The 12,644-nt window shown below is 42.4% G+C and overlaps 1 protein-coding gene across 20 annotated transcripts in view; it reads right to left on the minus strand.

Annotated features, from left to right (window-relative positions):
* RASSF8 (Ras association domain family member 8) overlaps positions 1-12,644 on the minus strand; it is a 134,824-nt gene that overhangs the window by 87,132 nt on the left and 35,048 nt on the right. The gene's annotated exons all lie outside the window — the stretch shown is intronic.

Raw genomic sequence — 12,644 nt, forward strand, 5'->3', positions numbered from 1 at the left:
TTCCAAACACAGCCGAGGAAGGGAAAATTAGTCCAAACTTCCCTCTTCCAGAGAGCACTGGGTTCTCCCTGTTCAGCTTCTACACCCCTGCGTGGAGACATTGCTTCCAAATCTGGTTACTAGTCGAGTACTTCATATTAAGTCAATAGCTGTTGTAAAAGTGCCCTTCATTTTCAGGTTACTTTTTCCATGGTGTTACAGCTCCAAGTGCAGAGGCGCATTAGTGCATGCTTCTAAGTTTTAAAGAAAAGAGTAGCATTCACATTAAAATATTTTCTAATGAAAATGAACAGGCTTTAAGCCAACTAGATACCATAGAATTCCTGCTTCATCATCTTCTATCAGATGGGTTAGAGCCTTCTGGCTTCAACAAGACCTACCTACCTCCTCAAGGAGCTATAAGACAGACACAGATTTGAAGCTAACACCCCTTTGGTAAAAGAGCATGTCCGCGGATTGTGACATTGTCCAAAAAGCAAGGAAGGGTCCACCCTGCTGGGAGAGAGGGCTGGCAGAGAACTGGGTGGCAAATTCAGAGCCACATGAGAAGAGGTGAAATGGACTAATCACCCTGATTTCCACCTTGGACTTAGAAGCTAGCTATATGTAGTTTGGCTGGCAAAGGGATTCTTATTTATCTAATTCAGAATTTCTTTCCCCATCTATCTTCTTTTCTTTAAAGCCTCATCACTCTTTTTAGCTTTGCTTTTAAGCAAGTCTTTTGGAATTGGGAAGTGGGTACTTGAAAAGTAGTTTCTAAAATTGACATTTTTTAATTTTTATTTTATTTTTTAACTTTACAATATTGTATTGGTTTTGCCATATATCAAGTAGTGTCCGAATCTGTGACCCCATGGACTGCAGCACGCCAGGCTTCCCTGTCCTTCACTGTCTCCCAGAGTTTACTCTGATTCATGTCCATTGAGTCCAGATGTTATCTAACCATCTCATCCTCTGCTGCTCCCTTCTCCTTTTGCCTTCTATCTCTCCCAGCATGAGGGTCTTTTCCAATGAGTCAGCTCTTCGCATCAGATGGCCAAAGTACTGAAGCTTCAGCTTCTTTATCAGTCCTTCCAACGAACATTTAGGGTTGATTTCCTTTAGGATTGACAGGTATGACCTCCTTGCAGTCCAAGGGACTCTCAAGAGTCTTCTCCAGGACCAGAGTTTGAAAGCATCAGTTCTTCTGTGCTCAGCCTTCTTTATGGTCCAACTCTCACATCTGTACATGACTGGCTTCCTGCCAAAAATCAGATCAAGTTTGCTAGGCTTGTGAGGAAACCACCTTGGCAGAAGATCTTCCAGTTCCAGTCAAGCCTTCCTGTGGACCACTTACAGCACAGGAAGAAATCTGGGCTGCAACCTCATGAAACATCCTGAGGCCCAGCTTCCCCCCTAGGATTTTCCTGACTTCCTAATACAAAGAAACTAGGTGAGATAAAATGCTTAAGTCCCTAAGTTTCTGGCAACTTGTTATGCAGCAACAGATACTGTCACCCAAACAGCCTTTATTTAAATTAGCTCGTAAGAATGCAAACAGAAGTTGTTGATGTAAATGAACACAGTCAGTTCAGTTCAGCTGCTCAGTGGTGTCTGACTCTTTGCGACCCTATGAATCGTAGCATGCCAGGCCTCCCTGTCCATCACCAACTCCCAGAGTTCACTCAGACTCACGTCCATCGAGTCAGTGATGCCATCCAGCCATCTCATCCTCTGTCGTCCCCTTCTCCTCCTGCCCCCAATCCCTCCCAGCATCAGAGTCTTTTCCAATGAGTCAACTCTTCGCATGAGGTGGCCAAAGTACTGCAGTTTCAGCTTCAGCATCATTCCTTCCAAAGAAATCCCAGGGCTGATCTCTTTCAGAATGGAAAACTCAGCAGTGGCCACAGGACTGGAAAAGGTCAGTTTTCATTCCAATCCCAAAGAAAGGCAATGCCAAAGAATGCTCAAACTACTGCACAATTGCACTCATCTCACATGCTAGTAAAGTAATGCTCAAAATTCTCCAAGCCAGGCTTCAGCAATACGTGAACCGTGAACTTCCTGATGTTCAAGCTGGTTTTAGAAAAGGCAGAGGAACCAGAGATCAAATTGCCAACATTTGCTGGATCATGGAAAAAGCAAGAGAGTTCCAGAAAAACATCTATTTCTGCTTTGTTGACTATGCCAAAGCCTTTGACTGTGTGGATCACAATAAACTGTGGAAAATTCTGAAAGAGATCAGAATACCAGACCACCTGACCTGCCTCTTGAGAAATGAACAGTATCAGGATATTATGGGCTTTCCAGGTGATTTAGGGTAAAGAATCTGCCTGTCAATGCAGAAGTCACACGAGATGCAACCCCTGGATCAGGAAGATTGCCTGGAGTAGTAAATGGCAAGCCACTCCAGTATTCTTGCCAGGATAATGCCATGGACAGAGGAGAGTGGTGGGCTACAGCCCATGGGGTCGCAAAGAGTCAGACATGATTAAGTGACTGTGCATGCACGCATCAGGATGTTGCAATTCTTATATACTGAGTCCAAGCAAAACAGGATTATTAAGGATAACTCAAGAGCAAAGTAAATTCCAGTTTCTAAGAGGTGTTGCCTTTTTTTCCCATTAGAATGCAGAAAATGCAAAAAAAAAAAAAAAAAAATTTTTCCCCCAAGAAGGCAGGCACTTCATTTGCTTGTATTAATAGATGTCTCTGCACAACTGGTGATTAATTGTTGGATATATTCTCTTCTCCCAAACTAGGTCCACCAGGATGGATAATAAATGGACAGCAGGGGCATTTTTATTACTGTAGAAATCAGAAAAGAGCTTATCACTGCCTATTCAAGTCTCACAGGTGATATAAGAAAAAGCCTAAAGGAAGCTACTCTCTACTCTCCAAGATGCCAGGAAGTTCAAAAAGCACATTCCTTCTTACTGAAAAAAGAAAGCCATCTAACATTCAAATGTAAATATTCAACTGTAAATAAAATGTGATGGCACATTTTCCTAAGTGCTATCCCTTTGTTTTCACAAAATAAAACCACAAATACAAAAATCAGAAATTCTCCTAAATTCCTAATTTTTTCTAATAAAAGAAAGGTAGGAACATTCAGTTTTTTTTTCCTTTTTGATACCAAAGCTCACAGATGTCCCACATCTTTGAATCATCAGCTCTGCTAAGAGCAACATGCAAAGGTAGTAAGGAATGTATCTTGGGTTCTACATATTCCATATGAAATATTAAAACAATAACATGACTACATAAACAGTGATGGAGATTTTCTATGGAAATGAATCCATTATGAGGCTATCAGCTATATTAGTTTGTAAAGCAGAGGGCAATGGTAGTAACAATAAAAATAATTATTCAATTTTAATAAACATTTACTAACTCCTTACTATATTTAAAATACAGCAGAAATTTAAGGGGCTTTTCTGGTGGCTCAGATGGTAAAGAATCTGCCTGTATGTAATGCAGGAGACCCAGGTTCAGTCCCTGGGTTGGGAAGATCCCCTAGAGAAGGGACTAGCAACCCACTCCAGTATTCTTGGGGCTTCCCTGGTGGCTCAGATGGTAAAAAAAAAAAAAATACAGTAAAGAAATTATGAAGGTAAATTTACAAATGAATTTCATTCTATCAACTGTGCAGTTTTTTGTGAGATGTAACTAATATTGTGTTGGCCAACCCAATATGTAGTAGTAATACCACCAAATAAATGTTTTGGAAGTATTAAAGAGACTTGTAAAAAAAGCCTACAGTAGAGTTCATATCCTAGGAGATATTCAGGGAGTTTTTGTGAAATAAGTCTTTCTACTTGTATTATTGCTGTAAATTTTCTTAGCTTTTTCATATTAAGATGTGAAGTCCCTAGATGACAAAGATGTGACAAATTGTCACAAAGATTAGACAATATGATTTGAACCCAGTTAATGTCTTTTAAATAGTTGAACCCATGTATCCTGTGGCTCCTGCATTGGTATGTGGATGCTTTACCACTTGAGCGACCTGGAAGCCCAAGTAACAGCTCAGTTTGCTCAGCTGTGTCCGACTCTTTGTGACCCCATGGGCTGTAGCACGCCAGGCTTCCCTGTCCATCACCAACTCCCAAAACTTGCTCAAACTCATGTCCATTGAGTCTTTGATGCCATCCAACCATCTCTTCCTCTTTTGTCTCCTTCTTCTCCTGCCTTCAATCTTTCCCAGCATCAGGGTCTTTTCCAATGAATCAGTTCTTTGCATCAGGTGGCCAAAATGTTGAAGCTTCAGCTTCAGTATCAGTCTTTCCAGTGAATATTCAGGACTGATTTCCTTTATGATTTGATCTCCTTGCAGTCCAAGGGACTCTCAAGAGTCTTCTCCAACACCACAGTTCAAAAGCATCAATTCTTTGGCACTTAGCTTTCTTTACAGTCTAACTCTCACATCCAAACATGACTACTAGAAAAACCATAGCTTTGACTAGATGGACCTTTGTTGGGAAAGTAATGTCTCTGCTTTTTAATATGCTATCTAGGTTGGTTGTACCTTGTTTTCCAAGGAGCAAGCATCTTTTAATTTCATGGGTGTAGTCACCATATGCAGTGATTTTGGAGCCCAAAAATATAGTCTCTCACTGTATCCATTGTTCCCCCATCTATTTGCCATGAAGTGATGAGACCAGATGCAACAAGCTTAGTTTTTTGAATGTTGAGTTTTAAGCCAACTTTTTCACTCTCTTCTTTCACTTTCATCAAGAGGCTCTTTAGTTCTTCTTCGCTTTCTGTCATGAGGGTGGTGTCATCTGCATATCTGAGGTTATTGATATTTCTCCCAGCAATCTTGATTCCAGCTTGTGCTTCATCCAGCCTGGCATTTCTCATGATGCACTCTGCATATAAGTTAAATAAGCAGGGTGACAATATACAGCCTTGATATACTCCTTCCCCAATATGGAAGCAGTCCACTGTTCCATGTCCAGTTCTAACTGTTGCTTCTTGACCTGTATACAGATTTCTCAGGAGGCAGGTAAGGTGGTCCCATCTCTTGAAGAATTTTCCACAGTTTGTTGTGATCCACACAAAGGCTTTGGTGAAGTCAATAAAGCAGAAGTAGATGTTTTTCTGGAACTCTTGCTTTTTCAATGATCCATGGGGTTGCAAAGAGTCAGATAGGACTGAGTGACTAAGGCACACCCACAAAGGATGTTGGCAATTTAATCTCTGGTTCCTCTGCCTTTTTTAAATTCAGGTTGAACATCTGGAAGTTCACAACTCATGTACTGTTGAAGAGTTATTTTCAGAAGATCAACTGCAGAGTTTGTAGAAAGTAGTCTCAAATTATCTAGGTGTCTTTACTGAAGATCCTTAACTCTAGCTTGAGTTGGCCCCAAACCAAGAACACTGTTAAATGCATCCAGATGAAAGGACAAACATAACCCCGCTGATAGAAGCTGCGTTTCCCTATAGAACACTTACCAGAAGACTGTGACACCGAGACACAAGAAAGAACTCCATCAAGGGAGCACTGAGAAAAGAACCGTAGGATGACTGGTGTGGCCCAGTGATTAGGGCGGAACACGTGGTTGGATTAACGTTTTAAGAGGAAACCAATGGGAGAGAAATGTTAGGTAGGAAAAAGACCTGAAGAATAGAAAAGGAAGCAGAAACAGGCTTCTTCGGCAAAGGCCATATCAGAAAGCTGTCTTTGCCACTGCTCAGAAAGTGCAAGGCTCTGGGAAGGCACAGTGATTTTCAGAAGAATTTAGGTGGAATTGCTATACCCTTCTGAACCCCTATAACTCCTCCAAGACTGGCACAAACTCATAAGAAATTAACTGGCCTTTAATTTAAATGAAGTAAACTAACAAAGGTTTAAAAAAAAAACCAACACCTGATAAAGTTGTAAATTGTTATCAGCAGATAACAATTTCTCTGAACACAATGAAAAGATTCTTTGGCAGCTTCCACAGTCTGTTGTGTTATTTGTCAGACCCATGTCCCTCCTGCATCATGAATTCTGTCTCGTTTCTTCCTTATAGGCCCAGCACCTAGCACCAAATCTAGCACACTCAATAAACGAGGATGAAGGGCAGGCCAGGAGGAGGGTCTAGATAAAGCAGGAATTTGACATGCTATTTCCTGAGGTGGCAATGCAGGCAGCCAGCTGACAAATTTCTCTTTTCCTTTTCTCCCTACAAGGAAGGACTGGTGGGGGAGACTGGAGGAGGGGAATTTTTTTAACTGAAAGAAAACAATTTTTAACTAACAAACTTGTGGCTTTATTTTTGCATTAATATAAGTGAAAGCTCAAATACTGATTTCAACTACCACTCCCCAATCACCCTGAAAATTTTCCTAAATACTACAGATTGATCTAGTTAACCTCTTCCTAGCTTATCAGATTTCATTATTCAGCTGGATTGTTATCAACTAACCATCTGTTCAATACTGCTACCAGACAACAGGAAAAATCCCAAGGTTGTTTTTAAAGACCTGACGGTTCTGACTAGAAGCTTGTTCGTATGGATGTTTTAAAGTTTCTCCCATTTTTTTCCCTAACGGTCTCAAGAGAACTAATTTTAAAAAGCCCCTACCTAGGTGGTTCAGTGGTAAAGAATTTGCCTGCCAATGCAGGAGCCACAAGAGATGTGGGTTTGATAAGATCTCCTGGAAGAGAAAATGGCAACCCCATACCAGTATTCTTGCCTGCAGAATCCCATGGACAGAGGAGTCTGGCGGGCTACAGTCTATGGGGCTGGAAAGAGTTGGACGTGACTTAGTGACTAAACATGAGGGATTTCTTTTTTAAATAGTGTGAATTAATTTCAAGTGACAATGATTTTCATTCTTCATTTAAAATAAGGGAAGGTAGAAAATTTTTAGCCTGTGTTTTAAAAAAAACAAAAATAAAAAGAGCAAAGAATATTCTACTACTAACATTGAAAATTACTATAGTATGTTGGCATGTTCAAGTACACTTTAAACAATTACCTAATTTCCTAAATTGCACTATTTCAAAATTACGTTAATCTTTAATAAATGGCATTTCAAAACAAAGAAAAGTATAAGCAATAAGGCTACATTAAGCTAGGAATGCCCTTACCCAATGCTTTTACCCAAGTAAGATGGTAGATGTTGCAAGAGGGCATCAGAGGGCAAACACACTGAAACCATACTCACAGAAAACTAGTCAATCTAATCACACTAGGACCACAGCCTTGTCTAACTCAATGAAACTAAGCCATGCCCGTGGGGCAACCCAAGATTGGCGGGTCATGGTGGACAGATCTGACAGAATGTGGTCCACTGGAGAATGGAATGGCAAACCACTTCAGTATTCTTGCCTTGAGAACCCCATGAACAGTATGAAAAGGCAAAATGATAGGATACTGAAAGAGAAACTCCTCAGATCAGTAGGTGCCCAATATGTTACTGGAGATCAGTGGAGAAATAACTCCAGAAAGAATGAAGGGATGGAGCCAAAGCAAAAAGAATACCCAGTTGTGGATGTGACTGGTGATAGAAGCAAGGTCCGATGCTGTAAAGAGCAATATTGCTTAGGAACCTGGAATGTCAGGTCCATGAATCAAGGCAAACTGGAAGTGGTCAAACAAGAGATGGCAAGAGTGAATGTTGACATTCTAGGAATCAGCAAACTAAAATGGACTGGAATGGGTGAATTTTACTCAGATGACCATTTTATCTACTACTGCGGGCAGGAATCCCTCAGAAGAAATGGAGTAGCCATGATGGTCAACAAAAGAGTGCGAAATGCAGTACTTGGATGTAATCTCAAAAATGACAGAATGATCTCTGTTTGTTTCCAAGGCAAACCATTCAATATCACAGTAATCCAAGTCTATGCCCCAACCAGTAATGCTGAAGAAGCTGAAGTTGAACGGTTCTAGGAAGACCTACAAGACCTTTTAGAACTAACACCCAAAAAAGATGTCCTTTTCATTATAGGGGACTGGAATGCAAAAGTAGGAAGTCAAGGAACACCTGGAGTAACAGGCAAATTTGGCCTTGGAATAAGGAATGAAGCAGGGCAAAGACTAATAGAGTTTTGCAAAGAAAATGCACTGGTCATAGCAAACACCCTCTTCCAACAACACAAGAGAAGACTCTATACATGGACATCACCAGATAGTCAACACCGAAATCAGACTGAGTATATTCTTTGCAGCCAAAGATGGAGAAGCTCTATACATTCAGCAAAAACAAGACCAGGAGCTGACTGTGGCTCAGACCATGAACTCCTTGTTGCCAAATTCAGACTTAAATTGAAGAAAGTAGGGAAAACCACTAGACCATTCAGGTATGACCTAAATCAAATCCCTTATGATTATACAGTGGAAGTGAGAAATAGATTTAAGGGACTAGATCTGATAGATAAGAGTGCCTGATGAACTATGGACTGAGGTTTGTGACATTGTACAGGAGACAGGGATCAAGATCATCCCCATGGAAAAGAAGTGCAAAAAAGCAAAATGGCTGTCTGGGGAGGCCTTACAAATAGCTGTGAAAAGAAGAGAAGTGAAAAGCAAAGGAGAAAAGGAAAGATATAAGCATCTGAATGCAGAGTTCCAAAGAATAGCAAGAAGAGATGAGAAAGCCTTCTTCAGCGATCAATGCAAAGAAATACAGGAAAACAACAGAGTGGCAAAGACTAGAGATCTCTTCAAGAAAATCAGAGATACCAAAGGAACATTTCATGCAAAGATGGGCTCGATAAAGGACAGAAATGGTATGGACCTAACAGAAGCAGAAGATATTAAGAAGAGATGGCAAGAATACACAGAAGAACTGTACAAAAAAGATCTTCATGACCCAGATAATCACGATGGTGTGACCACTGACCTAGAGCCAGGCATCCTGGAATGTGAAGTCAAGTGGGCCTTAGAAAGCATCACTACGAACAAAGCTAGTGGAGGTGATGGAATTCCAGTTGAGCTGTTCCAAATCCTGAAAGATGATGCTGTGAAAGTGCTGCACTCAATATGCCAGCAAATTTGGGAAACTCAGCAGTGGCCACAGGACTGGAAAAGGTCAGTTTTCATTCCAATCCCAAAGAAAGGCAATGCCAAAGAATGCTCAAACTACCGCACAATTGCACTCATCTCACATGCTAGTAAAGTAATGCTCAAAATTCTCCAAGCCAGGATTCAGCAATATGTGAACCGTGAACTTCCTGATGTTCAAGCTGGTTTTAGAAAAGGCAGAGGAACCAGAGATCAAATTGCCAACATCCGCTGGATCATGGAAAAAGCAAGAGAGTTCCAGAAAAACATCTATTTCTGGTTTATTGACTATGCCAAAGCCTTTGACTGTGTGGATCACAACAAACTGTGGAAAATTCTGAAAGAGATGGGAATACCAGACCACCTGATCTGCCTCTTGAGAAATCTGTATGCAGGTCAGGAAGCAACAGTTAGAACTGGACATGGAACAACAGACTGGTTCCAAATAGGAAAAGGAGTACGTCAAGGCTGTATATTGTCACCCTGCTTATTTAACTTATATGCAGAGTACATCATGAGAAACGCTGGACTGGAAGAAACACAAGCTGGAATCAAGATTGCTGGGAGAAATATCAATAACCTCAGATATGCAGATGACACCACCCTTATGGCAGAAAGTGAAGAGGAACTCAAAAGCCTCTAGATGAAAGTGAAAGAGGAGAGTGAAAAAGTTGGCTTAAAGCTCAACACTCAGTAAACGAAGATCATGGCATCCGGTCCCACCACTTCATGGGAAATAGGTGGGGAAACAGTGGAAACAGTGCCAGACTTATTTTTCTGGGCTCCAAAATCACTGCAGATGGTGACTGCAGCCATGGAATTAAAAGACGCTTACTCCTTGGAAGGAAAGTTATGACCAACCTAGATAGCATATTCAAAGGCAGAGACATTACTTTGCCAACAAAGGTCCGTCTAGTCAAGGCTATGGTTTTTCCTGTGGCCATGTATGGATGTGAGAGTTGGACTGTGAAGAAGGCTGAGCGCCGAAGAATTGATGCTTTTGAACTGTGGTGTTGGAGAAGACTCTTGAGAGTCCCTTGGACTGTAAGGAGATCCAACCAGTCCATTCTGAAGGAGATCAGCCCTGGGATTTCTTTGGAAGGAATGATGCTAAAGCTGCAACTCCAGTACTTTGGCCACCTCATGCGAAGAGTTGACTCATTGGAAAAGACTCTGATGCTGGGAGGGATTGGGGGCAGGAGGAGAAGGGGACGACAGAGGATGAGATGGCTGGATGGCATCACTGACTCGATGGACGTGAGTTTGAGTGAACTCCGGGAGTTGGTGATGGACAAGGTGCCTGGCGTGGTGTAATTCATGGGGTTGCAAAGAGTTGGACATGATTGAGCGACTGATCTGATTTCTGAAGCTAAGAATTGGACCGACTGAGCGACCTCACTTTCACTTTTCACTTTCATGCATTGGAGCAGGAAAATGGCAACCCACTCCAGTGTTCTTGCCTGGAGTATCCCAGGAACGGTGGAGCCTGATAGGCTGCCATCTATCGGGTCGCACAGAGTCGGACACCACTGAAGCGACTTAGCAACAGCAGCAGCATGCTGAAGAAAAGAGTATCTTTTAAAAGAGTATGTTTAAACACTACTTATGCCAGGCACTTATGTGGATTACACTTCGTCTATTTCTGAAACCTAATCATTTCTTGCCTGAATGTCTTAAAGAAGGGATATCCTTAGATTGGTTTTGGAGTTACTATCTCCCACATTTGTGGTCCACTTCTGATGTACTCTCCCCCCTTGCTGACAGCACATGGTGTTGACTACAATGCTGTGTCAATAATGTCCACTGTGGCTCCAGGCTAGTTAAAAGAAAGCTGAGAGAGGAGACTGCACAGATCATAGCACCTATGATGGATTCAACTCAGACCTTGTTCCAGTTCATACCAGCTCGCTGTGTAGTGATGAACTCCCAGGTGTGGAAAATGGCAGAAACACACAAGGGCTACAAGAGGGGAAAGAGGATAAAGAAGGGGAAATTATTAAAGCCAACAGAAGCAGCAGCAAGCCGCAGAGAACTTCATCAGAGTTGTGAGAAGCCAATGACCACAGGTCAGACACGAGGGGAACTCAGAGAATAAGCCAATGGGTACCTCATCTCCACACATTTTAGAAAGAAGCTGGGTTAGGAGGGCAGAGGGGCTCCCCTAAAAGGCAAGCTGCCCTGGCATGCTGTGCACAGTCTGCATCTCAAAAGGCCCCAAAGGGTACATGGAATCCAGGAGTTCCGATGGCCCTGCTGACCCAAGAAGCGCAAGGTCACATGCACTGTATGAATTCAGGGCTCCAAAGAGGAAACTGGCCTTGTCCTCTGCACGTCCTAGAGGCAGCACAGCCCACACCCTCCCCCAGCTCTGCTGAAGTGACTTTGGAACAGTCAGAACCTCCCTGGGCCTCAGGGTCTCATCTGCAGGGCCAGCTCTGGGGAATGAGTGCAGCTGAGTGTCTGTTCACTGGCAACATCCCTCTGGCATTGGAAGACCACAGGAGGACCTGATGCATGTCAATCATCAAGGCCACACCCACCTTCCTGGTGCAGGGAGAACCCAGATTGGGATGCTGGGGAAACCAGACTAGGTGGAAGTATTTCAGCCCTTTCAGACTGAGGGCAGGCTCACTACACGCTAGAAACCAGGAGAACTGTCTGTTTCTTCTGGTGTTTCTCTCAACAGTTTACAGCCTTTTCTGTGTCAAGCCACTGTTCGAAGTACTTTATGCATATTATTTCATTTACTTTCATTAATTCATAAGAATCTCTCATTTTCTTTTAGCCACAGACTTTATTGTTTGAATATTTGCAACTACTATTCTATACACAAATTTTAATTTCTTACAAAGCTCTATATTCCATATTGCTAGGTCATTTCACTCTCCATTTTATGCCACATTTCTATCCAGAACTATTTCCCCAAATCACAATCTGGCTGATTGTATGCTGTTGTTCAGTTGCTAAGTTGTGCCCAACTCTTTGCGATGCCATGGACTGTAGCCCACCAGGCTCCTCTGTCCATGGGATTCCCCAGACAAGAATACTGGAGTGGGTTGCCATTTCCTTTCCTAATCCCTGATTTTCTGATGACGTAAGAGACATGGGGTGGTTAGACAGCTTACAACCCAGACCCCTGCCACCATGCACAACACCCCCCATCCCCCTGCTAGCAAACAGCAGTCAGCACACATGCCCAGTCCTGCTACTGCAGTCTGTGCTCTGAAGCCCCCCAAACACAGCCTCTGGCACGGAGCGGCTCTCCTGAGCCACTCTCAGCAGTGGCTCTCCTGACTAGAAGGCCTTCTCTCCCCCAAATGACTGATTTCAGCCATCTCTCCCTAACTTCCACATCAATAAGATGGGGTAAGACCACCACTTTCTCCCCATTGAAACAGAATGTTTTTATGTGAAAATGCCTAACCAATATATGAAAAGATGCTCTACACCAGGGGTCCCCAGTCCCTAGACTGGTACCAGTTCATCGTCTGTTAGGAACTGAGTTGCACAGCAGGAGGTAAGTGCTGGGTAGAAAGTGAAGAAGAACCAAAGAGCCTCTTGATGAAAATGAAAGAGAAGAGTGAAAAAGTTGGCTTAAGGCTCAACATTCAGAAGATTAAGATCATGGCATCTGGTCCCATCACTTCATGGCAAATAGATAGG

Source organism: Bos grunniens, chromosome 5, assembly GCF_055505025.1.
Source record: "Bos grunniens cultivar Pamir isolate PY7600 chromosome 5, Bosgru_T2T1.0, whole genome shotgun sequence".
Taxonomy (NCBI): Eukaryota; Metazoa; Chordata; class Mammalia; order Artiodactyla; family Bovidae; genus Bos; species Bos grunniens.